The sequence below is a fragment of the Rattus norvegicus genome, chromosome 2, assembly GCF_021556685.1.
Source record: "Rattus norvegicus strain SHRSP/BbbUtx chromosome 2, alternate assembly SHRSP_T2T, whole genome shotgun sequence".
NCBI classification, from domain to species: domain Eukaryota; kingdom Metazoa; phylum Chordata; class Mammalia; order Rodentia; family Muridae; genus Rattus; species Rattus norvegicus.
This window is the reverse complement of record NC_141535.1, coordinates 193710883-193737551: the sequence shown is the minus strand read 5'-3', so window position 1 is coordinate 193737551 and position 26669 is coordinate 193710883. Positions and strand designations below refer to the sequence as shown.

Below are 26669 nucleotides of genomic sequence, written 5' to 3'. Positions count from 1 at the left end.
TCTTTCAGTTTGTTTATATAATGGATCACGTTGATGGTTTTCCTTATATTAAACCATCCCTGCATGCCTGGGATGAAGCCTACTTGATCATGGTGGATGATTGTTTTGATGTGCTCTTGAATTCGGTTTGCCAGAATTTTATTGAGTATTTTTGCGTCGATATTCATAAGGGAAATTGGTCTGAAGTTCTCTTTCTTTGTTGTGTCTTTGTGTGGTTTAGGTATAAGAGTAATTGTGGCTTCATGGAAGGAATTCGGTAGGGCTCCATCTGTTTCAATTTTGTGGAATAGTTTGGATAATATTGGTATAAGGTCTTCTATGAAGGTTTGATAGAATTCTGCACTAAACCCGTCTGGACCTGGGCTCTTTTTGGTTGGGAGACCTTTAATGACTGCTTCTATTTCCTTAGGAGTTATGGGGTTGTTTAACTGGTTTATCTTTTCCTGATTTAACTTCGATACCTGGTATCTGTCTAGGAAATTGTCCATTTCCTGAAGATTTTCAAGTTTTGTTGAATATAGGTTTTTATAGTAAGATCTGATGATTTTTTGAATTTCCTCTGAATCTGTAGTTATGTCTCCCTTTTCATTTCTGATTTTGTTAATTTGGACGCACTCTCTGTGTCCTCTCGTTAGTCTGGCTAAGGGTTTATCTATCTTGTTGATTTTCTCAAAGAACCAACTTTTGGTTCTGTTGATTCTTTCTATGGTCCTTTTTGTTTCTACTTGGTTGATTTCAGCTCTGAGTTTGATTATTTCCTGCCTTCTACTCCTCCTGGGTGTATTTGCTTCTTTTTGTTCTAGAGCTTTTAGGTGTGCTGTCAAGCTGCTGACATATGCTCTTTCCTGTTTCTTTCTGCAGGCACTCAGCGCTATGAGTTTTCCTCTTAGCACAGCTTTCATTGTGTCCCATAAGTTTGGGTATGTTGTACCTTCATTTTCATTAAATTCTAAAAAGTTTTTAATTTCTTTCTTTATTTCTTCCTTGACCAGGTTATCATTGAGTAGAGCATTGTTCAATTTCCACGTATATGTGGGCATTCTTCCCTTATTGTTATTGAAGACCAGTTTTAGGCCGTGGTGGTCCAATAGCACGCATGGGATTATTTCTATCTTTCTGTACCTGTTGAGGCCCGTTTTTTGACCAATTATATGGTCAATTTTGGAGAAAGTACCATGAGGAGCTGAGAAGAAGGTATATCCTTTTGCTTTAGGATAGAATGTTCTATAAATATCCGTTAAGTCCATTTGGCTCATGACTTCTCTTAGTCTGTCTACATCTCTGTTTAATTTCTGTTTCCATGATCTGTCCATTGATGAGAGTGGGGTGTTGAAATCTCCCACTATTATTGTGTGAGGTGCAATGTGTGTTTTGAGCTTTAGTAAGGTTTCTTTTACATATGTAGGTGCCCTTGTATTTGGGGCATAGATATTTAGGATTGAGAGTTCATCTTGGTGGATTTTTCCTTTGATGAATATGAAGTGTCCTTCCTTATCTTTTTTGATGACTTTTAGTTGGAAATTGATTTTATTTGATATTAGAATGGCTACTCCAGCTTGCTTCTTCTGACCATTTGCTTGGAAAATTGTTTTCCAGCCTTTCACTCTGAGGTAATGTCTGTCTTTGTCTCTGAGGTGTGTTTCCTGTAGGCAGCAGAATGCAGGGTCCTCGTTGCGTATCCAGTTTGTTAATCTATGTCTTTTTATTGGGGAGTTGAGGCCATTGATATTGAGAGATATTAAGGAATAGTGATTATTGCTTCCCGTTATATTCATATTTGGAAGTGAGGTTATGTTTGTGTGCTTTCATTCTCTTTGTTTTGTTGCCAAGATGATTAGTTTCTTGCTTCTTCTAGGGTATAGCTTGCCTCCTTATGTTGGGCTTTACCATTTATTATCCTTTGTAGTGCTGGACTTGTAGAAAGATATTGTGTAAATTTGGTTTTGTCATGGAATATCTTGGTTTCTCCATCTATGTTAATTGAGAGTTTTGCAGGATACAGTAACCTGGGCTGGCATTTGTGTTCTCTTAGGGTCTGTATGACATCTGTCCAGGATCTTCTGGCCTTCATAGTTTCTGGCGAAAAGTCTGGTGTGATTCTGATAGGTCTGCCTTTATATGTTACTTGACCTTTTTCCCTTACTGCTTTTAATATTCTTTCTTTATTTTGTGCGTTTGGTGTTTTGACAATTATGTGACGGGAGGTGTTTCTTTTCTGGTCCAATCTATTTGGAGTTCTGTAGGCTTCTTGTATGCCTATGGGTATCTCTTTTTTTAGGTTAGGGAAGTTTTCTTCTATGATTTTGTTGAAGATATTTACTGGTCCTTTGAGCTGGGAGTCTTCACTCTCTTCTATACCTATTATCCTTAGGTTTGACCTTCTCATTGAGTCCTGGATTTCCTGTATGTTTTGGACCAGTAGCTTTTTCCGCTTTACATTATCTTTGACAGTTGAGTCAATGATTTCTATGGAATCTTCTGCTCCTGAGATTCTCTCTTCCATCTCTTGAATTCTGTTGGTGAAGCTTGTATCTACAGCTCCTTGTCTTTTCTTTTGATTTTCTATGTCCAGGGTTGTTTCCATGTGTTCTTTCTTGATTGCTTCTATTTCCATTTTTAATTCCTTCAACTGTTTGATTGTGTTTTCCTGGAATTCTTTCAGGGATTTTTGCGATTCCTCTCTGTAGGCTTCTACTTGTTCTCTAAGGGAGTTCTTTATGTCTTTCTTGAAGTCCTCCAGCATCATGATCAAATATGATTTTGAAACTAGGTCTTGCTTTTCTGGTGTGTTTGGATATTCCGTGTTTGCTTTTGTGGGAGAATTGGGCTCCGATGATGCCATGTAGTCTTGGTTTCTGTTGCTTGGGTTCCTGCGCTTGCCTCTCGCCATCAGATTATCTCTAGTGTTACTTTGTTCTGCTATTTCTGACAGTGGCTAGACTGTCCTATAACCTGTGTGTCAGGAGTGCTGTAGACCTGTTTTCCTGTTTTCTTTCAGCCAGTTATGGGGACAGAGTGTTCTGCTTTCGGGCGTGTAGTTTTTCCTCTCTACAGGTCTTCAGCTGTTCCTGTGGGCCTGTGTCTTGAGTTCACCAGGCAGGTTTCTTGCAGGGGAAAAGTTGGTCCTACCTGCAGTTCCAAGGCTCAAGTTTGCTCGTGGGGTACTGCCTAAGTCCTCTCCGCGGCGGCAGCAACCGGGAAGATCTGCGCCGCTCTTTCCAGGAGCCTCCGTGCACCAGGGTTCCAGATGGCGTTTGGTGTTTTCCTCTGGCGCCTGGATGTGCACAGAGTGCAGTCTCTTCTGGTTTCCCAGGCGTGTCCGCCTCTCTGAAGGTTCAGCTCTCCCTCCCACGGGATTTGGGTGCAGAGAACTGTTTATCCGGTCTGTTTCCTTCAGGTTCCGGCAGTGTCTCAGGCGCAGGGGTCCTGCCGCTCCCGGGCCCTCCCCTACGGGAACCCAGAGGCCTTATACAGTTGCCTCTTGGGCCAGGGATGTGGGCAGGGGTGGGCAGTGTTGGTGGTCTCCTCCGCTCTGCAGCCTCAGGAGTGCCCACTTGATCAGGCGGTGAGGTCTCTCTCCCACGGGGTTTGGGAGCAGAGAGCTGCTGCGGTCCGGGATCCGCCAGTGTGGGACTTTCGGTAAACACAGGAAGTGCCCGGCCTTAGAGGAATTTTGCCTCTGTGTGTCCTGAGTTCACCAGGCAGGTTTCTTGCAGGGGAAAAGTTGGTCCTACCTGCAGTTCCAAGGCTCAATTTGCTCGTGGGGTACTGCCTAAGTCCTCTCCGCTGTGGCAGCAACCGGGAAGATCTGCGCCGCTCTTTCCGGGAGCCTCCGTGCACCAGGGTTCCAGATGGCGTTTGGTGTTTTCCTCTGGCGCCTGGATGTGCACAGAGTGCAGTCTCTTCTGGTTTCCCAGGCGTGTCTGCCTCTCTGAAGGTTCAGCTCTCCCTCCCACGGGATTTGGGTGCAGAGAACTGTTTATCCGGTCTGTTTCCTTCAGGTTCCGGCAGTGTCTCAGGCGCAGGGGTCCTGCCGCTCCCGGGCCCTCCCCTACGGGAACCCAGAGGCCTTATACAGTTGCCTCTTGGGCCAGGGATGTGGGCAGGGGTGGGCAGTGTTGGTGGTCTCCTCCGCTCTGCAGCCTCAGGAGTGCCCACCTGATCAGGCGGTGAGGTCTCTGTCCCATGGGGTTTGGGAGCAGAGAGCTGCTGCGGTCCGGGATCCGCCGGTGTGGGACTTCCGGTCACCCTTCAGTGTTTTGCACAGGGTTTCTATGACTGTTCTAAGTCTTATGTAATACCGTGTAAATTTTAGGATATTTTTCCTAAGTCTGTTTTGTTTTGCACCCAGAACCTTGCACATGCTCAACAAGTAATTTACCATTGAGCCCTGCTTAGTTGATTCTGTGGTTCGTGTTCTTTTTTTTTTTTTTTTAATATTTTTTTTTTTATTGAATTTCTTTTTTTTTTCCTTTTTTTTTTTTATTAACTTGAGTATTTCTTATATACATTTCGAGTGTTATTCCCTTTCCCGGTTTCCGGGCAAACATCCCCCTCCCCCCTCCCCTCCCTTATGGGTGTTCCCCTCCCAACCCTCCGCCCATTGCCGCCCTCCCCCCATAGACTAGTTCACTGGGGGTTCAGTCTTAGCAGGACCCAGGGCTTCCCCTTCCACTGGTGCTCTTACTAGGATATTCATTGCTACCTATGGGGTCAGAGTCCAGGGTCAGTCCATGTATAGTCTTTAGGTAGTGGCTTAGTCCCTGGAAGTGGTTCGTGTTCTTATGGTTTCTTCCATCCCTCTAGCTCCCAGAATCCTTTGGGATTCCCCTGGTTTTGCTCAGTGATACAGAATTTTATGATTTAAAGTCAAAATTAACTTAATTAATTTAAAGAAATCCACAATTTTAAATTAATTAGTAGTACTACCTACATGATAAATGCTATATTGGGGTATGACTTTGAAATGCAAAACTGAGGGGTTAGATAGAGATGACTCATTGGTTAAAGCATGGGCTGCCTTCCCAAAGGACCTGTTCTTGATTCCTAGCCCCACATAGCAACTTATAACATAAAATTCATCTATTTATGAAAAAAATGCAGTAATCTTCTAGTATTTATGCTTTTGTAAGTTCTGTTTTCATGTTATACAGATATCATTTAAATTCTCAGCATACCTGTTTACAACTCTAGTTAGGAACCTTTGCTCTTTTGAATTTTGATTGTTCACCCAAGAGTTCTTAGTAAAAAACTGCCGTGAGTACCTTTTTGTACTTTATTCAGATTAATAAGATTTGTAAATAGTGTTTTAAACTAGCTAGATTTTGCTTATTTAATCACTTTATATCCTGACTGCAGTTTCCTTTCCCTCATCTCAACCTCCCACCCCTCCCCTTTCTTTTCTTCAGAAAATACCATCCCGCTGATATCAGCCAGCCTTGACATATCAAGTTGCAGGAAGACTAGGTGCATCTTCTTCTGTTGAGGCTAGGTGAGGCAGCCCAGTTAGGGGAAGGGGATCCAAAGGCAGGCAACAGAGTCAGACACAGCCTCCGATCCTGCTGTTAGGAGTTCCACATGAAGACCCAGCTACACAACTGTCATATATGTGCAGAGGGCATAGGTCAGTGCCACGTATGCTCCCTGGTTGGCATTTCAGTTGCTGTGTGTGTGCCCAGGATAGTTGATTCTGTAGGTTTTCTTGTGTCCTTGACCCCTCTGGTTCCTACAGTCCCTCCTCCCATCTTCCCTTGTCTGTATGATTCTCTAGTCCTCCTTGACAGTGTGTCTCTGCATCTGTTTCCATCAGTTGCTGGATGAAGCCTCTCTAATGATGGTTATGCTAGGCTCCTGTCTGCAGGTATAGCAGAATGTCATTAACAGTGTCAGAGATGGGCTCTCTCTCCTTATGGCATGGGTCTCAAGCTGGGCCAGTCATTTATTTAGGCCTGTCCCTCAATTTATGCATCCTCTTTACCCTTACACAACTAGTAGGCAGGACAAATTGTTGGTTGAAGGTTTTATGGCTGGATGGTGTCCCCATCTCTCCATTCCCCACTTCCAACCAGGAAGTCTTGTTGATTACAGGAGATGGGTGCTTCAGGCTCCATATCCCATATTGCTAGGAAACTTAGCTAGGGTTATTCTCATAGAACCTTGGGAGTGTCCATTGCCCTAGGTCTCTAGGCATCCCAGAGATGCCTCTCCTCATTCTAAGTGTCTCTCCCAGAACACATCCCTCCCTCTGATTGCTCCTCTTCCTATTCCCATCCTTTCCCCAATTCAGTGTCCCTCACCCCAACTACTTTCCACCCATGATGTCTGTTCTGTTTCCTCTTCTCAATGAGATTCAGGGGTCTCCCCTTGAGCCCTCTTTGTTACTTAATTTCTGTGTGTCTGTGGTTTGTGGCATGGTTAGCCTCTACTTTTCTGCTTATATCCACTCATAAGTGAGTAATACCATTTTTGTCTTTCTGGGTCTGGGTTACCTCACTCAGAATGATCTTTTCTAGTTCCATCCATTTGCCCCCAAATTTCATGATGTCATTGTTGTGTAAATGTGCCACATTTTCTTTACCCATTCTTCAGTTGAGGGACATTTAAATTGTGTCCAGTTTCTAGTTATTACAAATGAAGCTGCAATGAACACAGTTGGGCAAGGGTCCTTGTGGTATTTTTATTATATTTAAAATATTTTTAATTCTTTGAGAATTTCACATGATATATTTTGATTATAGTCAATTTCCATTCTTTCTTGGTCCTCCCTTACCTCTACCTCCAATGTTGTACTCAGACTTTCCTCCCCCACTAAATACCTAGTCAACTCCAATTATTTTTAAAACCACAGATTCCACATATCTATTACAGCTTAAGTATATCCTCGGGAGGACTGCACACTAAAAAACAAACAGCACCAAAATAAATGTGTATATTGGACAGAATCTTCAGATATTTGCTATTACTCTAATTGTTCTGTTTTTGTAGGAATTATTGCTAGAAAAGTACCTCATTGAATATACTGTCTTCATTAACTTTACCAAGAATAAAATAGTTCGAGGCAATGTAACTAATTAGTAATTAGAAACAGCACGAAATCTGTGGACTAAGAAGACCAAAGAGGATCTAAAATACTTTTTAATCTAATCTAATAAACACTTAGTAGAATAAGCCCATATATGTGTTTTAGAATTCAAGATGATATCTAGCTTGTAGATTTCCAAAAATGTAGTGTTTTGTTTTAGTATTTTTAAATCCTTTGTAATATTTTTAGTTTTTATTAGCACGTATCAATTATGCATTAACATGACATTTATATATATATACATATATATATATAATGTATTTTGATCATCTTCATCTGTGACCCTCTCTTATCCATAATGTTTTTGAGATTTTTGAGATACTTTAGCTTTACAGCTCAAGGCTGGTCTAGAACTCATGACTATCTTTTCCTTTGTCTTTCAAGTGCCAGGAATACAGGCATTTGTAGAATATGCTGCATCTGGCTGTACCTTTACTTTTAATACCAGTTTATAAAGCTGAAGATAAGTTATAAAAAATAGCAATTAAATCTGACTAAAATTGTCTTGTTTATGCAACATTATTGATTTAGCAAATAAACCAAATAATGCATTTATGACTGAAGTATGTGCTACTTATTAGGGATATAAAGTTGGTAATCCCCAGGAGTTTACAAACTGACAAAAGAGAAGGGGATGTAAACAAATATCTATAGCAAACGCTATAAGAAAACATTACAGACATTTAGAAGTAGACAAGGAGTTTGGTTAGCTCCTTAATGTTAAAATAGACCTATATACTAACTCCACAGATCTAAATATCTGACATTAGACCTTCTGATTCATGGAAGTAATTGCCTATTCTGTTCATAGAATTCTTAGGTTTTTCTTTAACATGATAAATAAATATAACATGGTTTTGAAGCTTTTAGTGGTTGATGTCTTTCTATAAATATTTTAGCCTAATAATATGAAAAAGGAATTGTGTCTTAATTTGTTATTTTTTGGTAATACATTTTATGATTTCCAAATATTCTCATGTTAAAAACATTTACACATTAAAAAATAAAGTAGAAACTACTTAGATGTACATTTTGCTGGTCTGTCTTTGCCAAGGGCAAAGTTTCTAGTCAGTATAAATGAGATTTATCAGTGTCTTTGTTCCAGAAAAGTCATTTGGCTTCTTCCTGTTTTGAGTTTGAAGTTTCAATGTAGATTTTAGGATAGTGAGCTGGAGAAATGGCTCAACAGCTAACAATGCAGATTGCTTTACAGAGAACCAGAAGTGATTCCCACCATCCTGTCAGGCAGCTCTAGCTCTAGGGCACCCTACACTGCTGGCTTTCTGTGGCACCTGCCCACCTGTGGCATATACCGCACAGACACACATTCACCGTGTGACTAAAACTGAGATGAGCCCGAAACAAGAATCAAGTACACCAACACACAGAAAGGGTGGTGAGCCGACCTGTGAAGCTTAGTATGTCCAGTCTTAAATAAGATTTCCACGTCTGAGTTTATTAGTAAACAGTCTCACCAACACCAAGTAAGAACTGCAAAGCCTTAGAATTTTCTTGAGGAAGTAAACCTTTGTTTTGATGAAAGAAACATTGATAATTAGTAAGTTTCTTATTTTTTACTGTTCTATTTACCTGTATTTTTACTTATTAACACTTATATATAATTATGTATAACAGTATAATCGTGATTCTGTTTTATTTTTTAAGTATTTTTATTTATTTTTACTCACATTGAGGCAATTTCCAATTGATTAAAATATAAAAATGTTTAGTAATGTTTATGATTTTCTTAATTTTTGTTCAGTTTTGGGCTAGCAATGAATACCATAGAAAATCTAGTCCTTAATGAGCAAGTACATTTGTAGGATAAGAGCATTTTTAAAAAGTAATTTTGTGTGTGTGTGTGTGTGTGTGTGTGTGTGTGTGTGTGTGTGTGTAAAAAGTAATTTTTATTTATGCCAAATTTTTCTCCAAAATAAATGATCTTTTGTTTGAGTCTTCTTAGATCTCCTGTAAAATGCATTATATTCTCTGGCCTGAATAGCATGTTTTCTAGACAAAACAATATAATTAGAACTTAATTGATTGAACCAGATTTAGAAAAGCAATGATAAATTTTAATTTTCTCAATACTGTAAATGTGTCTTTTTGTTTGTTTGTTTGCTTGTTTTTAGAGACAGGGTATTATTGTGTAGCCTGTCCTGGAGCTTGCTTTATAGACCAGACTAGCCTCGAACTCACAGAGCTCCTTCTGCCTCAACCTCCTAAGTGCTGGGATGAAAGGAATGTGCCACTGTGTCCAGCTGCCAATTTTTTTTAGCTTCTATAGTTTTACAGTGTTGCTATTATTATCTAACATACATAACAGATTTCCTTAAAATAATTCTTGAGTAGCATCTTAACCATACAACAGTTTTCTCTAAATATCCATTGTATTTATGTTCTAACATGTGTACAGTATTGGAGCTAGTTGAACAGACTTTCTGAGACCCACTGAAGAAAGAGATCAACACAGGAAAAAAAAATTAGTATGTAGAAAAATGTCCGAAAAGGAAAAAACCCTTTTGCGGGTTTATGTATGTGTTTCTATACATTTACATGATCATAGACTACTAGTAGTATGTAACTACATAGAAAATGAATAGTAGGTAGTAGGTAGTTAACATGAGATAAGATGTCACCACAGAAGATTATACACTAGAATAGAACTTAAGGAGAAAAGCAAGACTCAAGTAGTCCCCAACCAAGACTTAATTAATAAGCCCTCAGTGTTTGCCTGTATTATTACTATCATTATTATCAGCATCATTATTATTTTTAGCAGGAGGGTGTGTGTTCATTTTACTTCAATATTATAGAATATATTAATTTATGCATTCTGAAGCTTTTATTTGTTCAGTAAGGCATCCTTATGGCAGGTAGTATTATGGGCCTTATATATGAATCCAGATATCATAATAATCATGTAAATTATCATGTACTAATTCTATATTAAAATGATCATGTAAATTCTGTGAAGGAAATAGAGTATTTTAATGAGGTAAAAGGGGACAGAAGTAGGAACAAGAGTAGATGTCCCAAAAGCATTATGAACAGAGCACTGTTGTGTGCCCTGAAAGCTATACTAATTTGGGCTTAAGAAAGCTCATTGTGGCTGCTGTGTGGAAAATTGAGTTTAGGGGGTAGGGAAAAGCAAGGAGGACTGTTTCACTCTACTAAAGATAAGAGATGATAATAATTTATTAGTACAATAGTAATAAAATTATCAGGTGTCATATATCTCAAAGATAGTACAGCTCAAGAATCACAAGAAAAACAATGAATATATTTAAGTTAGGTCCAATTTAGAGTCACAGAAAACAAATATTTTGTAATTTGAATGTATTTTAGTATCTTCAATAATCTGCAAAATCCTTTAATTGAGGGTACTAAAAAAAAAAACAGAAAATTTAAAAAGAAGGCTGCTGACTAAGACTTTTCTTTTTTTTTTAAATTTAGAGAATACTTTATTAGTTTTTGTAATCAAACCCACGTAGATAAGACCTTACATATTTAATACAGTGTGTTACCCCTGTACAAATGGAAAAAACTTAAGTTCAACATTTCTAGACCATTATGGCTGTTAATTTCTGTACAGTCCAACTCAACACAGTAAACGGGGATACTTTTTTCCAAAGTTGACAGCACAGCTAAAGTTTCAAAAAATTCAAATTATATATCTGTATATATATATATTTATATTTATATAAAAAGACCAATAATAGCAGTGTGTTATACATCAACAGCAGCAACAGCTTTTCCAGGTTCTGCAGTCATCTGAACAAAACTGTAGAGACATCCAGCACACTCCATTAAAAAAAAAAAAAAAGTAAAAAAACAAAACCCGAGAAAACAGCACAGTTCTGTTACTCTTGTGGTACTTGGCACCATTTTTTTTTTTTTAAATTAGCTTCTCAGTCATCATCTGGAAAGAAAACATTCTGAGCAACATCATTAAAAACAGCTCTGATAAAGCACGGTCACTACTACGTATCATAAAGCAGGTACAAGCTATTTTACATCCACAGAGGTATGATACAGTACTGTCCTACATCTATAATACTAGAGGATACAATTTAAAAGGCATTATTTGAGACTTGATTCTACTTTTCCAGCAGAGGGCCCAAAGGATGGTGTGACACAGCTTTGTAAAGAAACATACTCTAGACAGGATTTCCTTTCACTAGTGGCACAGTTCTAAGGATTCATTCTCTCCATGAATGTCAGCTAAAACCGTTATTAAAAAAAATGAAATATCCCTAGAACAAAACCGTATAACCACCGGATTCACATGAAGATGACCTAGTGGAGACAAGCTGGACCTCACCTTACCAACAAGCTATCAAATCTGTTATGTTTAAACAGTGAGACCTCCAAGGAAGGAGATGCCAAGTAGTGCTTCAAAGCTTCGGACCACAATCAAACACAGCATCCTTTTCAACAGAAGCAGAAGCTCATCTGAATATGCTCAAGGATGCTGACATCAACATTTAATCATCTCCTCACTCATCCAGGAAGAAGGGGAGATCAGTTACTACTGTACTTTATTGTGTTCAACCAAATCACCATGTTACAAAAATAGCAAGCTGCCATAATAAAAAATAAGGCTCCTCTATCCAGCACCAGATAGCATCATTTTATTTTCAAGCCTAGAAATTGCACACTTGTATATAAACCAACCGAAGATGAGGATTGAGAGTTCATCTTGGTGGATTTTTCCTTTGATGAATATGAAGTGTCCTTCCTTATCTTTTTTGATGACTTTTAATTGAAAATTGATTTTATTTGATATTAGAATGGCTACTCCAGCTTGCTTCTTCTGACCATTTGCTTGGAAAGTTGTTTTCCAGCCTTTCACTCTGAGGTAGTGTCTGTCTTTGTCTCTGAGGTGTGTTTCCTGTAGGCAGCAGAATGCAGGGTCCTCATTGCGTATCCAGTTTGTTAATCTATGTCTTTTTATTGGGGAGTTGAGGCCATTGATGTTGAGAGATATTAAGGAATAGTGATTATTGCTTCCTGTTATATTCATTTTTGGATGTGAGGTTATGTTTGTGTGCTTTTCTTCTCTTTGTTTTGTTGCCAAGATGATTAGTTTCTTGCTTCTTCTAGGGTATAGCTTGCCTCCTTATGTTGGGCTTTACCCTTTATTATCCTTTGTAGTGCTGGGTTTGTAGAAAGATATTGTGTAAATTTGGTTTTGTCATGGAATATCTTGGTTTCTCCATCTATGTTAATTGAGAGTTTTGCAGGATACAGTAACCTGGGCTGGCATTTGTGTTCTCTTAGGGTCTGTATGACATCTGTCCAGGATCTTCTGGCCTTCATAGTTTCTGGCGAAAAGTCTGGTGTGATTCTAATAGGTCTGCCTTTATATGTTACTTGACCTTTTTCCCTTACTGCTTTTAATATTCTTTCTTTATTTTGTGCGTTTGGTGTTTTGACAATTATGTGACGGGAGGTGTTTCTTTTCTGGTCCAATCTATTTGGAGTTCTGTAGGCTTCTTGTATGCCTATGGGTATCTCTTTTTTTAGGTTAGGGAAGTTTTCTTCTATGATTTTGTTGAAGATATTTACTGGTCCTTTGAGCTGGGAGTCTTCACTCTCTTCTATACCTATTATCCTTAGGTTTGATCTTCTCATTGAGTCCTGGATTTCCTGTATGTTTTGGACCAGTAGCTTTTTCTGCTTTACATTATCTTTGACAGTTGAGTCAATGATTTCTATGGAATCTTCTGCTCCCGAGATTCTCTCTTCCATCTCTTGTATTCTGTTGGTGAAGCTTGTATCTACAGCTCCTTGTCTTTTCTTTTGATTTTCTATGTCCAGGGTTGTTTCCATGTGTTCTTTCTTGATTGCTTCTATTTCCATTTTTAATTCCTTCAACTGTTTGATTGTGTTTTCCTGGAATTCTTTCAGGGATTTTTGCGATTCCTCTCTGTAGGCTTCTACTTGTTCTCTAAGGGAGTTCTTTATGTCTTTCTTGAAGTCCTCCAGCATCATGATCAAATATGATTTTGAAACTAGATCTTGCTTTTCTGGTGTGTTTGGATATTCCGTGTTTGCTTTGGTGGGAGAATTGGGCTCCGATGATGCCATGTAGTCTTGGTTTCTGTTGCTTGGGTTCCTGTGCTTGCCTCTCGCCATCAGATTATCTCTAGTGTTACTTTGTTCTGCTATTTCTGACCGTGGCTAGACTGTCCTATAAGCCTGTGTGTCAGGAGTGCTGTAGACCTGTTTTCCTGTTTTCTTTCAGCCAGTTATGGGGACAGAGTGTTCTGCTTTCGGGCGTGTAGTTTTTCCTCTCTACAGGTCTTCAGCTGTTCCTGTGGGCCTGTGTCTTGAGTTCACCAGGCAGGTTTCTTGCAGGGGAAAAGTTGGTCCTACCTGTGGTTCCAAGGCTCAAGTTTGCTCGTGGGGTACTGCCTAAGTCCTCTCCGCGGCGGCAGCAACCGGGAAGATCTGCGCCGCTCTTTCCGGGAGCCTCTGTGCACCAGGGTTCCAGATGACGTTTGGTGTTTTCCTCTGGCGTCTGGATGTGCACAGAGTGCAGTCTCTTCTGGTTTCCCAGGCGTGTCTGCCTCTCTGAAGGTTTAGCTCTCCCTCCCACGGGATTTGGGTGCAGAGAACTGTTTATCCGGTCTGTTTCCTTCAGGTTCCAGCGGTGTCTTAGGCGCAGGGGTCCTGCCGCTCCTGGGCCCTCCCCTACGGGAACCCAGAGGCCTTATACAGTTGCCTCTTGGGCCAGGGATGTGGGCAGGGGTGGGCAGTGTTGGTGGTCTCCTCCGCTCTGCAGCCTCAGGAGTGCCCACCTGATCAGGCGGTGAGGTCTCTTAAGACTTTTCTTTTTAAGACTTGTTGGTCCCTTTTCCTCTCCTGCTTCAAATAATTGTTTGCTTGTTTTTTTTTTTTTTTGTTTGTTTTTTTTTTTTTTTTTCGAGCTGGGGACCGAACCCAGGGCCTTGCGCTTGCTAGGCAAACGCTCTACCACTGAGCTAAATCCCCAACCCAAATAATTTTATTATCCCAAATGTTATGGTTTTCAGTTTTTCTTAGGGCTTGTTTTGGCACTTACATAAAAGGTCTTTTTTTTTTTTTAGCCCCTTATAAGATTTGTTTTAAGTATTTTAATATATTAAACATTTTCATCTTCAAATGGCCCTACAAGATAGCAACAAGTGTTTTTCCCGGGTTTATACACAAGGACGTCTAGCACCTAGGTAACTTGAGATAGCTGAAGAGCCTAACTCATCTCAGTATAGTATACCTTATTAGTCTCTCTTCTACTTTCTGAGGAAACAGCTTCCCCAGCCCCCAGCCCCCAGCCCATGTTTCTTTTTGGTTCTGTTTTACACTGTTGATAAAATGTTAAAGGAAGATTAGAGGGAATAGGATGGTGCATTGTGATTATGGTATATCCTTTTGCTGTACTTTCTACCTTGACTATTACCTTGATTTTCTACTCCCAGACCACAAAAATAACTTGAAAACTACATTTTCTGAATATAAGATTTTTTTATTAAGAAGATATGACTGCCAAACTCTTTGCCATTGTCTACCAAGTGACCAGAATGCACTTAACTCATAGCAGATATTAAGTGTTTGCAGACTGAGTGACTGAGTGAGTGAAGGACTCCATCTTTCTCTACAATGTGCTATGTACAAGAAAAAATATTGTGACTACAAACTGTTCTAGTTTAGACATCACAGTGGAAAAAGAGAGGACTGTCTCTCAGTATTCAGATGTCACCTTTATTAGAGAACTTCGGTCCTTTGGAATTATGGACTCTTCCTTGGGACCAGTAATTACTGTTCCAAATGAGATGTTATGTCTGACGAACTCCATGTAAAGTTTTCCCTTAAACAGCCAGAGAAGATTTAATTACTAAAAGAAGCATGGGGAGGTTGGGTACCTAAAATTGTCTATGTAAAAGAATAATTAATATTTAAACTTCCAAAAAGTTCGTCTCTCCTTTAAAAATATTTTTAAAATTGCGTGTGTGTGTGTGTGTATGCTCGTGTGAGTGTGCATGCGTGTGTGCATGCAAGCGTGCATCTTACATGTTTATATAGATCAGAGGACAACTTTTGGGAACCAGTTCTTTCCTACTATGTGGGTTACAAGCATCAATTCAAGCTCAGGCCTTCGGGCTTCACAGCAAGTACCTTTACTGACTGAGCCATTTTTCTAATGTCCGTTCTTCCTCAACCCTTGTAAATTTGTGAAAAGATAGGTTAAAAAGAAAAAAAAAGGCATGTAAGCACAGACAGTGTTAATTGTAATACTTTTGTTAAAAGGAAAGAAAAGCAGAGACAGATTTAACGAAGTGATGGAAAGAAAACTTAAGGGTAAACACCTTTCTTTTAAAGTTTTCATGTTGGTGTTTTAATCCCTCTGGTCAAACATTTGCAATCCAGGTGTTTGGCTAGCCTGGCCGGTTTTTTCCACAGGCTCCAAAGTCCATCAAGGTAATAAGTAAATACACCTGAAGCCGTCACGACTCACCCTGTTTAACGGAACTTGAGAGGATTGTTATAGTTCCTAATCAGCTGCACTTATTCTGATAACCTGGGAGGTGTGAGAAAAACAATTGGCTTGTCTGTCATTTAGAAAGTTGGAAATGGGAGCATCGTGAGTGCTGATACACCCTATTCCATTCATCATGGACAGACAAACATGTAACACTTTTCCTTCTTCCTTTAAGTAGACGTATCCAAAAAGTATATTCTCTAGTGCAAGAATGGCGCCAAACCTAGAACCAGAGCAGAAGGAAGTAACTTAGCTGTGTTGATCTGTCCTTACCCTACATTGCTCCTTCCTGCTGAGAAAGTGATTGATTTTTTTAATTTTAATTTTCTGAGAAAACATCCTTCAGGATTCCTTGTTGGATGCTGTCACTGCTGTTTCAAAACAGGAAAACAATTATGCATAAGTTATATAGAGAACATTTTTAAAAATTTTGTTCTCTTAAGAATGAGTGGGAGGAAATTACACAAATCAATAAATTATAGTATTATTTAGGAGTTATTCCATTTTCACTTAAGCAACCGTAATATTAAACTAGAGAGTCTTTGTGAAGAGGGCATTAGATTCCATTACAGATGATTATGAGCCACCATGTGGTTGCTGGGAATTGAACTCAGGATCTCTGGAAGTGCTCTTAACCACTGAGCCATCTCTCCTGTTGTTGTTGTTGTTATATTGCTTGCGTATTTACTAAAATTCTCTGACAAAATATTTTTTTCCAGCCCCTAAACATCAAAATCACATACAGATTTAAAACTATTTAAGAATATTCATTAGTAACCCTAAAATGAGTAATGCCATCATTGTTTTTATCTTCTTATAATTCCTTTTACTGCAATTAGGCCAAATTTTTATTTCCCATTACCAGTGAATACTATTCAATTATCTTTTCATATGAATAATATTATTTTACTCATGCTGTTTCTGTGGCATCATAATGAAGATTCTACCATAAAATTAGTTTATAGAAATTGTCTATCATGTTTTCTGTATTATTGTCTTATTAGAACTGTGGTTTCTTATTTCTCAATGTGAAAAATGCAGTTATGTTTTTTTAATCAAACATTTTAGGGCTTGATGGGTAGCTCATGGGTAAAGTGCTTGCTGCAATAGGGGCCCGAGTTTTATCCCCAGCACCATATCAAAAGGCAGGAGTAGTATCGTGTCTGTACCTCTGGCCCTGGGAGAGCAGAGACAAAGTAGAGGTTCTGCTCAGCTAGTCAAGCTGAACCGGGGAGTCCAGATTCGGTGAGGGCCTCTACCTTGAAATAGAATGTGGCAAGCAGTAGAGGCAGACACCTGGCATTGATTTCTGGCCTCCATATGTGGATATGCACACACCACACAAATCTGTCCACTGTAATCTCCTGCAAATTGTTGAAACATGTTTGATAAGGTACTTCTGTTCAATCTGCATACCTGCTTTTTACTTACCTATTTATCTACTTCTATGACTTTCTATGAGAGATTTATGTCAATTTAAACCTAGACATGGCCAACTCGTTTCCTTTTACATTTGAGATATTATCCTCATGACATTTCAGATGGATTCACTTGTGTAAATGTAGAAAATATGGTTGAAAAACCAAATGTCTGGTCTTTTCAGTATTCTTAAATCTATTTCTTCTGCTAATAAGTTCACACTTTATCATAACTAAAAGAGACCTTTTGAGTTGACTCTCTAAAATTTTTCCATACATGTATTCTTTTAAAATTGTGATCCAAAATCTATGCTTGTCTGAGTTATTTGTATGTTTTGCTTTGGCTTGAATAGAAGATAGCTGTCATTTTACTAAATGCTGACTGTTTTGAAGAGTTGAATGATTATTTCCATGCTTAGGACAGATAGAAATTATCAGCTTTTACCTGAGAACAACTGGTTTGTTGTTTCTTTTAGTTGGCAACAAAGTATGCACATTGTTTTCACATTTCTTCATAGGTATGAAGTATGAATGAATTCCAGTATTCACTATATAAGTGTCATAGTTACATTCCTTTCATTGTTATGTCTCTTAACTTTTTAAGGAAGATTTTTTGATGTGAATTGGCAGGTTGGTTACATTTTTTCATTCTAACATCTGCATAAAAACTGCCAATCACTGCATTAACATTCTTCATATCATTGCACCAAGAAAATTGTGTTCATGAGGCAGCTACTTCTAACACCCAAAATAAAGTAGACTTGAAGGAAAAAGAAGCCACCCTACAGCATAGAGGCTGAGGGATACATACTGATGTATTCCTTTCCATTACCCTTTCCCATTGATGTGAAGGCCACTTGTCTCTTAGGACCTATTTCCTGCCTGGCATGGATAATGTGCACATAGTACCTGTTTGAATAGATTGGTGGCTGAGTATTATAGAACTAACAGTGGTCCTCTCTTCCCACTGACCATCTGCCTTGTTTTGGCTAAATTTTAGCAATGTTCTTTGTCTGAAGTCAAGTTAGCAGCTGAGTGTGGTTGTCACATACATAGAGTTTGGGAGCTACAGTAGGAAGGTTATGGGTTCAAGGCTTTGTCTGGGCTGCATGCCAGTTTAAGGTAAGTCCAGACAATGTAAATGAGACTTGGTCTCAGAAAATAATTAAATAAGGCCAAGGTAGGTTAGTTTTATTATTTTTTGTCCAAATGTTTTAGTTTAGATTTGGACCTTTGAAATATAGGATTAATGCTTATAATTAAATATAGAGTGGAGATAAAGTAAAAATAAATTATGACAAAGCAAAATGCAGCATTTAAAATTTTTTATTTTATATATCTTAACCTTTTATTGATTCTTTGTGAATTTCACATGTTCCCTAATCCCACTCATCTCCCCATCCCTCCATACCTGCCCTTGCAACCTCTCCCACAAAAGAAAACTAAAACTAAAAATTAAATTAAACAAAAAAGAAATGTCATTGTAGAAGCCGCATACCCTTTTGCCCAAAAGAGCTTTACTTGCAAATGTTCATTTTAGTGAGTTATTTGTCTAGTTTGAGGGTTCTGGCTTCTGCTATACTATCAGTACTGGATAATCACCCCTCAGATATCCTGTTGTTGTTGCCCTGTGTCATGGAGATCCTGCAGCTTTGATTCTGCAGAATCGACCCTTTTGCCTGCTCATAGATGGAATCGATGTTGGGGTGTGCCAACTCAGAGCCCTTGATCTGGGCCTGGGTGATGGCTGAGGACTTCTGTTCATCATCTCTTCCCCTTTGTTCCGGTGAGGGGTGGAGCTAGCTTTCCTGCACCCATACCACCAGGGCCAGCTCTACTCTGCTGCCCACTGTGCAAAGTGCTACAGCCAGCGAGAGGCAGGACCAGCTCTCCTGTTCTCAGGCCCTGTGGGCCAGCGCTTTCAGTGTTGCCCAGGTGTTGGGTGGGGCCAGCTCTGCACAGGTATCAGATATCAATATGGCTGCAGGTGACAGCCCAGATCAGGGATGTCTACATGGCCTTTGGTGGTAACGTGGACCAGCAACATCAATACTAGCCACTGTCATCAATACAGACCTAGACATGGCCCTCGGTGGCAGCATAGGCCAAGGCATCACTGGCTCAGGAGGCAGCTCAGTCTACTTGAATCAGACTGATCCTTAGCACCATAACATTTATCCTTCCTTTTCTCTTCACAGTGCACAAACCCTTGCACTTCTTTTCCCCTCCCATCTCTCCATCACATACTTGATTTCATAGTGGCACACACCTGCTTGCCTCATGTAGGGGTGGACATGCCTCTGTATGTGTTCTGTCACATGTGCAGCATTTTCATAGCCCTGAGTCATCTCCAACAAGTGCCCCTTGCCTCTCAAAATATCTTCATGCACTAACATTTTAGGCAATACTGGGCAAGTCCTTTATCTGTGCCTATTTTTTTGGTACGGTTAAAGGAGGAGATCACATAATCAGAAAGTTTTCTTTTGGTAGTTGCAAGTGGCTAGATAGTTTGATAAAGTTTAACTTTTAAGATGGATTTATTTTATGATTATGAGTATTTACTTGCATATATGTATGTACACTGGTGACTGAGGAGGCCAGAAGAGGGTGGCAGATCCTCTGAATTGTAGTTACAGAGATTGTAAGCCACCATGTGGGTGGTGAGAACTAAAATCAGGTCCTCTGCAAGAGCAGCAAATACTCTTAACCTCTGAACCATCTCTCCAGTTCATAAAATTTAATTTTTAGAAAGCATTTTTTTGGGGGGTTCTTTTTTTCGGAGCTGGGGACCGAACCCAGGGCCTTGCGCTTCTTAGGCAAGCGCTCTACCACTGAGCTAAATCCCCAGCCCCCCTAGAAAGCATTCTTAAAAGCACTGAAGCTGGTAGTGGGTGATAATTTAAATAGTTTAGACTTGAATCGGGGGAAAAATTACCTTTCAGGCATTGTTTTCAGAAGAGAAGCAAGTTAGAAATAAGAGCAGCATGAATACAGTGAAGTTTTAACTACTTTCCTACATTTAGAACGAATCAGCTATTAATGTGTTGTGGAAGTGGGAGAATCATGGCTTTTACAGTTATGATAGCATCACTGCAGTGTTTCCCTTACGCCTCCCAGATAATTCCCTCACGGAAGTGTTGGGGAGACTAGACTTGCTTGCTTAATATTTCCGGGGCTTGTTTTATATGAATAATATGTGTTTCTTTGTTTGTTTTTAATGCTTCACACTTAAGACTTCTGTAGATTTTACTGTTGTGGATTTTTTTTTTAAATTGTAAGTCATTTAATTCCTTTAGGGGAAACTCCGCTTTAATTAGGAAATATTTAAATGCTCTTCATGTTACAATTAAAATAAAAGAACAGTTATACTTAGGCCAAGACAAAATGGCTAAAAATGATGTGCATGTGTTTGTGGGACTAAGGACCCACAGCAGAAGGGAAGACTGTATTTCCAGTTTGGGTTTGTGGGTTCTTGAGAATATCAGTCTTGTATTTTAAAGCTAACTGAAAGACATTCCCAAAAGTGAAATATAAAGACTTTATTTAGGTCTGATTATAAACTGAGGCCTTGAAGACAGCATAGTTAATACCACCATTTCAGCAAACACTTAACAATTCAAGTGTTTAGAAGCATTCTGTTTGGAGATTAGGGAGAGAGCTGCCACAACATAGGGCTATTCACATATTGTGTGCTCATTTCATTCTTCTTCCTCAGAAAGGGTTTGGTACTTTTATAAAGAAGAGAAATAAAAATCCACTTGGGGGTGACATTATTTTTAAGATTATAAATGCCTGTTCTTTGTATGTGAAGCATTCCTGCTCTCTTAACCATCTTTAACTTCAAACCCAAATTCCGAACAGGAAATGTGCCACCAGGATGTGTGGGATGGGAAGCATGACTCTGAAGTGCAAAGTCTGAAGAACAAAAAGGAAATTTCTTTAATAACTTCTGATATCTAGTAAACTTAGTGTACTTATCATCAGCCTATGTCTGATATTTAAAAAAAAATACTTTATCAGTTTACAACCCATTAACCTTTGTTGCAAGTCCTTTCCCCATTCTACCTTCCCCCGGAAGCCCCCTCTGAGTGTCATCACCCCACCCCACCCTAAAGGATTCCAGTGGCCAAGGTTAGAATTTGAGCAACAGAAATATACATAGCAGTATTGGGTCATAGCCCATTGCATGCGCAAATCTCCATGCATTCATACTGATGAAGTGACTCAGAGTAAGTAAGAGTAGAATCAGCACACATTGTCTATCCTCGGGGACCTTAGATTCCTTACGGTGTGGAAGCCATCTCTCCCTCCGCTCACGGATGGGCTCTCTCCTACATGTCTGACTTTACAGAGAAGGAATGCTGCACACTGCTGCAGGGGGTGCTGACAGCACCAACAACGATGAGTCAGACTGCTTAGTCTGTATCCTTGACAGGAAGCAGTACCTTTACCTCAGGAGTCTTCCTCCTCAAATACACTCCAAGTCTCATCATGAGAAAAACACCAGAAAAACCTTCAGTTGAGGAATCCTGCACAATATCTATCTGATAACTCCTAAAAGTTTTCAAGATCATCAAAAATAAGCCCTAACAAATTGTCAAAAACCTTAAGTCTAAGATGTATGCTTAAGAAGACATAATGGCTAAGTGTGATGCCATATCCTAAATAGAATTCTGCAACAGAAAATAGAACTTTAGGTAGAAACTCGGGATATCTGAGTAGAACCTGGACTTTGAAAACAATGATGTGTCATTACTGTTTCAATTGTGACAGATACACCGTGCAGATAATGTGGAAGAACTGGTGTGCAGCATTGGGAGTTCTTTGTTTTACCTTTAATGTTTTCCTGTAAATCAGAAACGGTCTTAAACATTTCAAAAAAAAAAACCCAACCAACCAACCAAAAAACAGCTTTAGCATAGCCGTTCATAGTTGTAATCCCAGGATTCGGGAGAGTGAAAGACCAGAAGGGGCTACAGAGTGTAAGACCTTGTTGTGAGTATAAAACCTTAACAGCAGCAAACCGCACACTCTCCAGACATCACCACATACTTCATGGAAAGCATGGCTGCCTTCATGTTAGTGAATATTTAAGTAATACCATGGGGGTTATATTTTGTACGTGTGTGTCTGTTGGGTGGATACTCAATAAAGAATCACATTAGGGCTGGAGAGACGGCTCAGTGGTTAAGAGCACTGACTGCTCTTCCAGAGGTCCTGAGTTAAAATCCCAGCAACCACATGGTGGCTCACAACCATCTGTAATGGGATCTAATGCCCTCTTCTGGTGTGTCTAAAGACAGCTACAGTGTACTCATATACATAAATAAATAAATCTTTTTAAAAGGATAAATAACGTTAATGGAAATGCCTAGGATGCATAATTGAGTTCAAAGTAGTTATTTTCTTATTTATTCTAGATTTTTCTCTGCCTTAAAATTGTGGAGTCCTTTCGTGTTCTATACTTCTTATCTATCTAGCTGTCTTAGATTACTTCCCCCATGGCTGTGGCTTTTCTGATCACTTAAACATTGGCACTACCAATGCGGAGCCTTTAGGACGTGTTAGTAAACACGAGGCTTGTCTGCCAGTGGGCATCTTTATCTTTCTGTAGTATGTCAAACAGAGTAAACAAAATAATTCAGTTGTAACCTCTGGTCTTCCCTGTGACAGATTGTTGCTTAGTTCCTGCTTGGTTGACATTTAGGAGTCATTCTAGAGTACCTCTACCAGAATGTCTGGCCTCTTGTCCTGCTATTTTCCTCTCATTGTATCTTCCATTTTGCTTCAAGTGCTGGATCAAAACCAAAATTGATACTAACGTCTTTTCTCATCAAGTTGGTTAGTAGCCATTTCCCTCATTCCGTGTAGGAAAGACTTTTTTTTTTTAGTTTGGGTTTGTATTTATTTATTTATTTATTTATTTATTCATTCATTCATTCATTCATTCATTCCATGTATGTGAGTACACTTAGCTGTCTTCAGACACACCAGAAGAGGGCATCAGATCCCATTACAGATATTTGTGAGCCACCATGTGGTTGCTGGGAATTGAACTCAGGTCCTTAGGAAGAGCAGTCAGTGCTCTTAACCACTGAGTCATTTCTCCAGCCCAGGAAAGACTTTTTAATGTCACATCTTTCACCATCTCTAAAACTGACTGTGTCCATCTCTTTCTTTCTAAGTGTATCTGGTGGTCTTCAGTAATAACACCCAAGGTTTACCACTTACTTCATTGACCACTCTTGTCCTCAGTCCTACCATGAGTTCCTGGAGTGCAAAGACCATATCTTTGTATCCTTGGCAATGACTTATTTATGGTAACTAAACAAGTGAGTGAAATATATTTGTGGCTACAGTTTTTATTCACTGTGTTTAACTTAACTCTTTTCCTCTGTTCTTACTTTTCTTAGAATCTGGCTTTCTAAATTCAGTAATGCTAACCAGATGTTTTGCATTCATATAAGCAATTGCTTTTCTGACAGAATTGCTAATAGCTTCATACTCATTATTAGTTGGGAAAGACAGTGTAATTAAAATTGTATCAGAAAGAAACCACTGTTTCTATTTTTTAATATGTACATACAGGGGTGATCATTTCAATCATCACCATGACAGCCTGATTGGATATAGAAGCATTTTAATCTAAATCATAAAATCAGTTCTGTCTCCATTCTCATTTTATTGTTGCCTCCATTAATGTTAAGATTTAAAGTTTCGACAAATGCCAATTATTTTTTGAGCTTACAGATTTATTTGCTGTGAAGTTGAATCAATTACATTTTCCTGTGATAGATAAAATAGGTATTGTATGATGTCTCTAGTTTAACTTAAAAAAGCAATTAAGCTAAATGTTATTTAATGTTTTAGATAAAACATGCTTATTATGAAATAATGAATACCTAAGAGTGTATTCATAAACAGGAATGTACAATTGAGGAAGCAGCTAAGTAGTTTTTAGATATATACTGTCTCCAAGTTTTATCTTTTTACACAGTTGTTTCCTCCATTACTGTAAGCTGTATGCCTTTTCCCTGGTGAAGAGATGGGCAGCAGTGCTTTTTGAAATTACCCTCATCCTCTCTGTGCAAATAGAAAAACCTCAAGAATTTTGGCTTTATAATGTAATCTTTGAGTTTCTGTTCTGGAGGTGTGTCTCTTGGAGTTTTTATCAGTAGGTTTAGATGTTTGAGCAAATGTGATTTATTAAGATAATTTTTTTATTTTTGAAACCAAGATCTGTTATAGTTTAAGGTATTAATGTATTAATTAAATATATTAATTAATACATGTAATTAAAATATTAATGAATACTTTTGCTTTTTTGTTCTGTGAGGGAGGTTTACATTAGACATTTATTAGATTGTAATTTTTGCAAAACAGTCCAAAATAAAAACAAACAAACCTTGATTATGCCTATTAAATTTCCCTTTTATATATTTTATGAAGAAAGATAATTTAAAAATAATTTTAATTATCCTGGGATTATGAGTCCATGGTTATATGTTATATATAGCATACTGTTGTCAGAAGTCTCCCAGACCACTCCAAGTGTAGTGAATTTTTTGAGACAACTCCTAGACAACTTAGCTTAGTCCCTCCCAGAGCTCTGATTAAGTATAGTAAAGGAAAGGTACATGGTGTGAAGTGTGAAGACACCAGGGTATGCTTACTCTGGAGACACACAGGAGACCCTCAGCTCCTCCAGCATGGAATTGTGGCAGCACATGTGAATATAAGCCAGGGAAGTTCATTAGAAACTAAATAGCTGGATATTCGTGGAGGCTGGTTACATAGATTTCCTCCAACATCGCAGAACTTAAGACTCCTAGAGGTATAACAGTTTGCACAGTTCATGTATAATGAGAATTTTCAAAATCAGGGAATGGTGAAAATTCTGTTTTAATCCAAGTTCCCAGAGGCAAGCCAATATCCAATCTTGAAAGATTGTTCAAAGCATAGGCATCCAGGGCTTCCGTGTTAAGGCTTTCTGTGAATGTGCAGCAGAAGTGGGATGCTTAGAGATAAAGTCTGTCTGTAATAATGATAATATCTTTAGAACATGTCAATACATACATGCCTACTTTATGATGACATATTATAAAACAAATGTAATCATAATCAGCTCAGATTTTTTTTTTTTTTTGGTTCTTTTTTTCGGAGCTGGGGACCGAACCCAGGGCCTTGCGCTTCCTAGGCAAGCGCTCTACCACTGAGCTAAATCCCCAACCCCAAATTTTTAACACATAGATGTCAACCTTTAGAACTGGCACTGTTGACTTGTGATAGAAAGTAAAAGGGTGGGTGTGCTGGGTGGTGCCAGCATGATGGTGCATCAGGTAAAGGTGCTTGCCACACAGTACTGACCGCCTGAATTCTGCTCCAGAAGCAATGCAAAAGTAACAGGGCAGAACCAGTTCCACACATTGTCTTGTCGCCCCCACATATGTGCCCCCACCATATATGCACAACAATAATAATGATTTTAATTGAATGTTCTGAGACTTTAGTTTCTTGAATTTTTGTGAAAGTTCCCTAAACACTTATACAAGCAGCAAACACGTGAGTATTTCTGCATATTTGCCTTTGTTTTATATACTGAGGCTATAGAAATGAACAAAGCATAGTTCTTTCCTTGAAGAAGTCCCTATTCTAGGAAACCTGATTATAAAAATATAAATAAGGGTACAGTTTATCTATTAACTTTTATTTTATGAGCTATTTCCAAATGTTTCCTTATGCTCTATGTGGCTGTGCATGTTCTTGGGACAGATTTTTTTTTTTCCAGAATTCTGTAGTTCTGTGCAAGAGAAAGAGAGGTATACATAATTATTTTTAGCATGTTATAAACACTGTCTTGGAATGTATGCTCTTACTACCTACGACAAGAAAAATACTTGAGATTGGCTTTAAGAAAAAAATGGATTTTAATTCTAATCTTAGTACCTAATATAAGTTGTACTCTTATTTCGATTTTTTTTTTAAATACAAAACAACACCAAAGAACCCTATTATTTTAGCTATGGACTGTCTTTTATTTCACCATTATTTCCAAGATTTCTACCATTTATCAATTTGTCTTTTTCATGTGTTCATTTCATATTTAATGTGATTTATTTAGCATAAGTAGACCTTCAATTAATCTTTTAGTCTCCATTGCTTTAGGATGGTTGTTTTAATCTCCCCAGCCTGACTCAGACCCTTTCATCATGTCCTCAGCCTCTCAACAAGTCACTAGGGCAGAGCTCTCGGCTGAGACTGTCCGCTCTTCTTTCTTTCCTTTCAGTCCACGTTCTTGGCTTGTCACAGGGACTCTTTTGGCCATTTCTTCATAGTTCCTTACCTTCCTCCTTTGTAGAGGCCATGCTCATTCGCCTTAATTATACAGCTAGCTTGTGTGACTTCAGGTAAATTACATAGTATCCATTGCCTTTATTAGTGGATTGATGTAGCAACAGCAGTAGAATTCACCTAAAAGAGGTTAATATATGTGACTATCTTAGAATGCTATTCAGCAAATAGTATTCATTCATTATATAGTTCCTAGTCTTTCACACATTTTAAAATTCCAGCATGCAAAAATATTTTGAAAAAGAAGGGCAAATGATTTATCCATCCTTGATTTAGAGTTATTTTTAACTTAGTA

At 38.6% G+C, this 26669-nt stretch overlaps 1 protein-coding gene and 1 long non-coding RNA gene across 4 annotated transcripts in view; one reads left to right on the top strand and one right to left on the bottom strand.

Annotated features, from left to right (window-relative positions):
- Positions 1-26669, top strand: part of Magi3 (membrane associated guanylate kinase, WW and PDZ domain containing 3) — a 197971-nt gene that overhangs the window by 58774 nt on the left and 112528 nt on the right.
- Positions 25182-26669, bottom strand: part of LOC147996471 (uncharacterized) — a 29700-nt gene continuing 28212 nt past the window's right edge. The window contains exon 5 of one of the 2 annotated variants that reach the window (XR_015676701.1): positions 25182-26494. This is a non-coding gene — a long non-coding RNA (uncharacterized LOC147996471). The remainder of the gene's footprint in view (positions 26495-26669) is intronic. The other variant, XR_015676704.1, reaches the window with a different exon arrangement.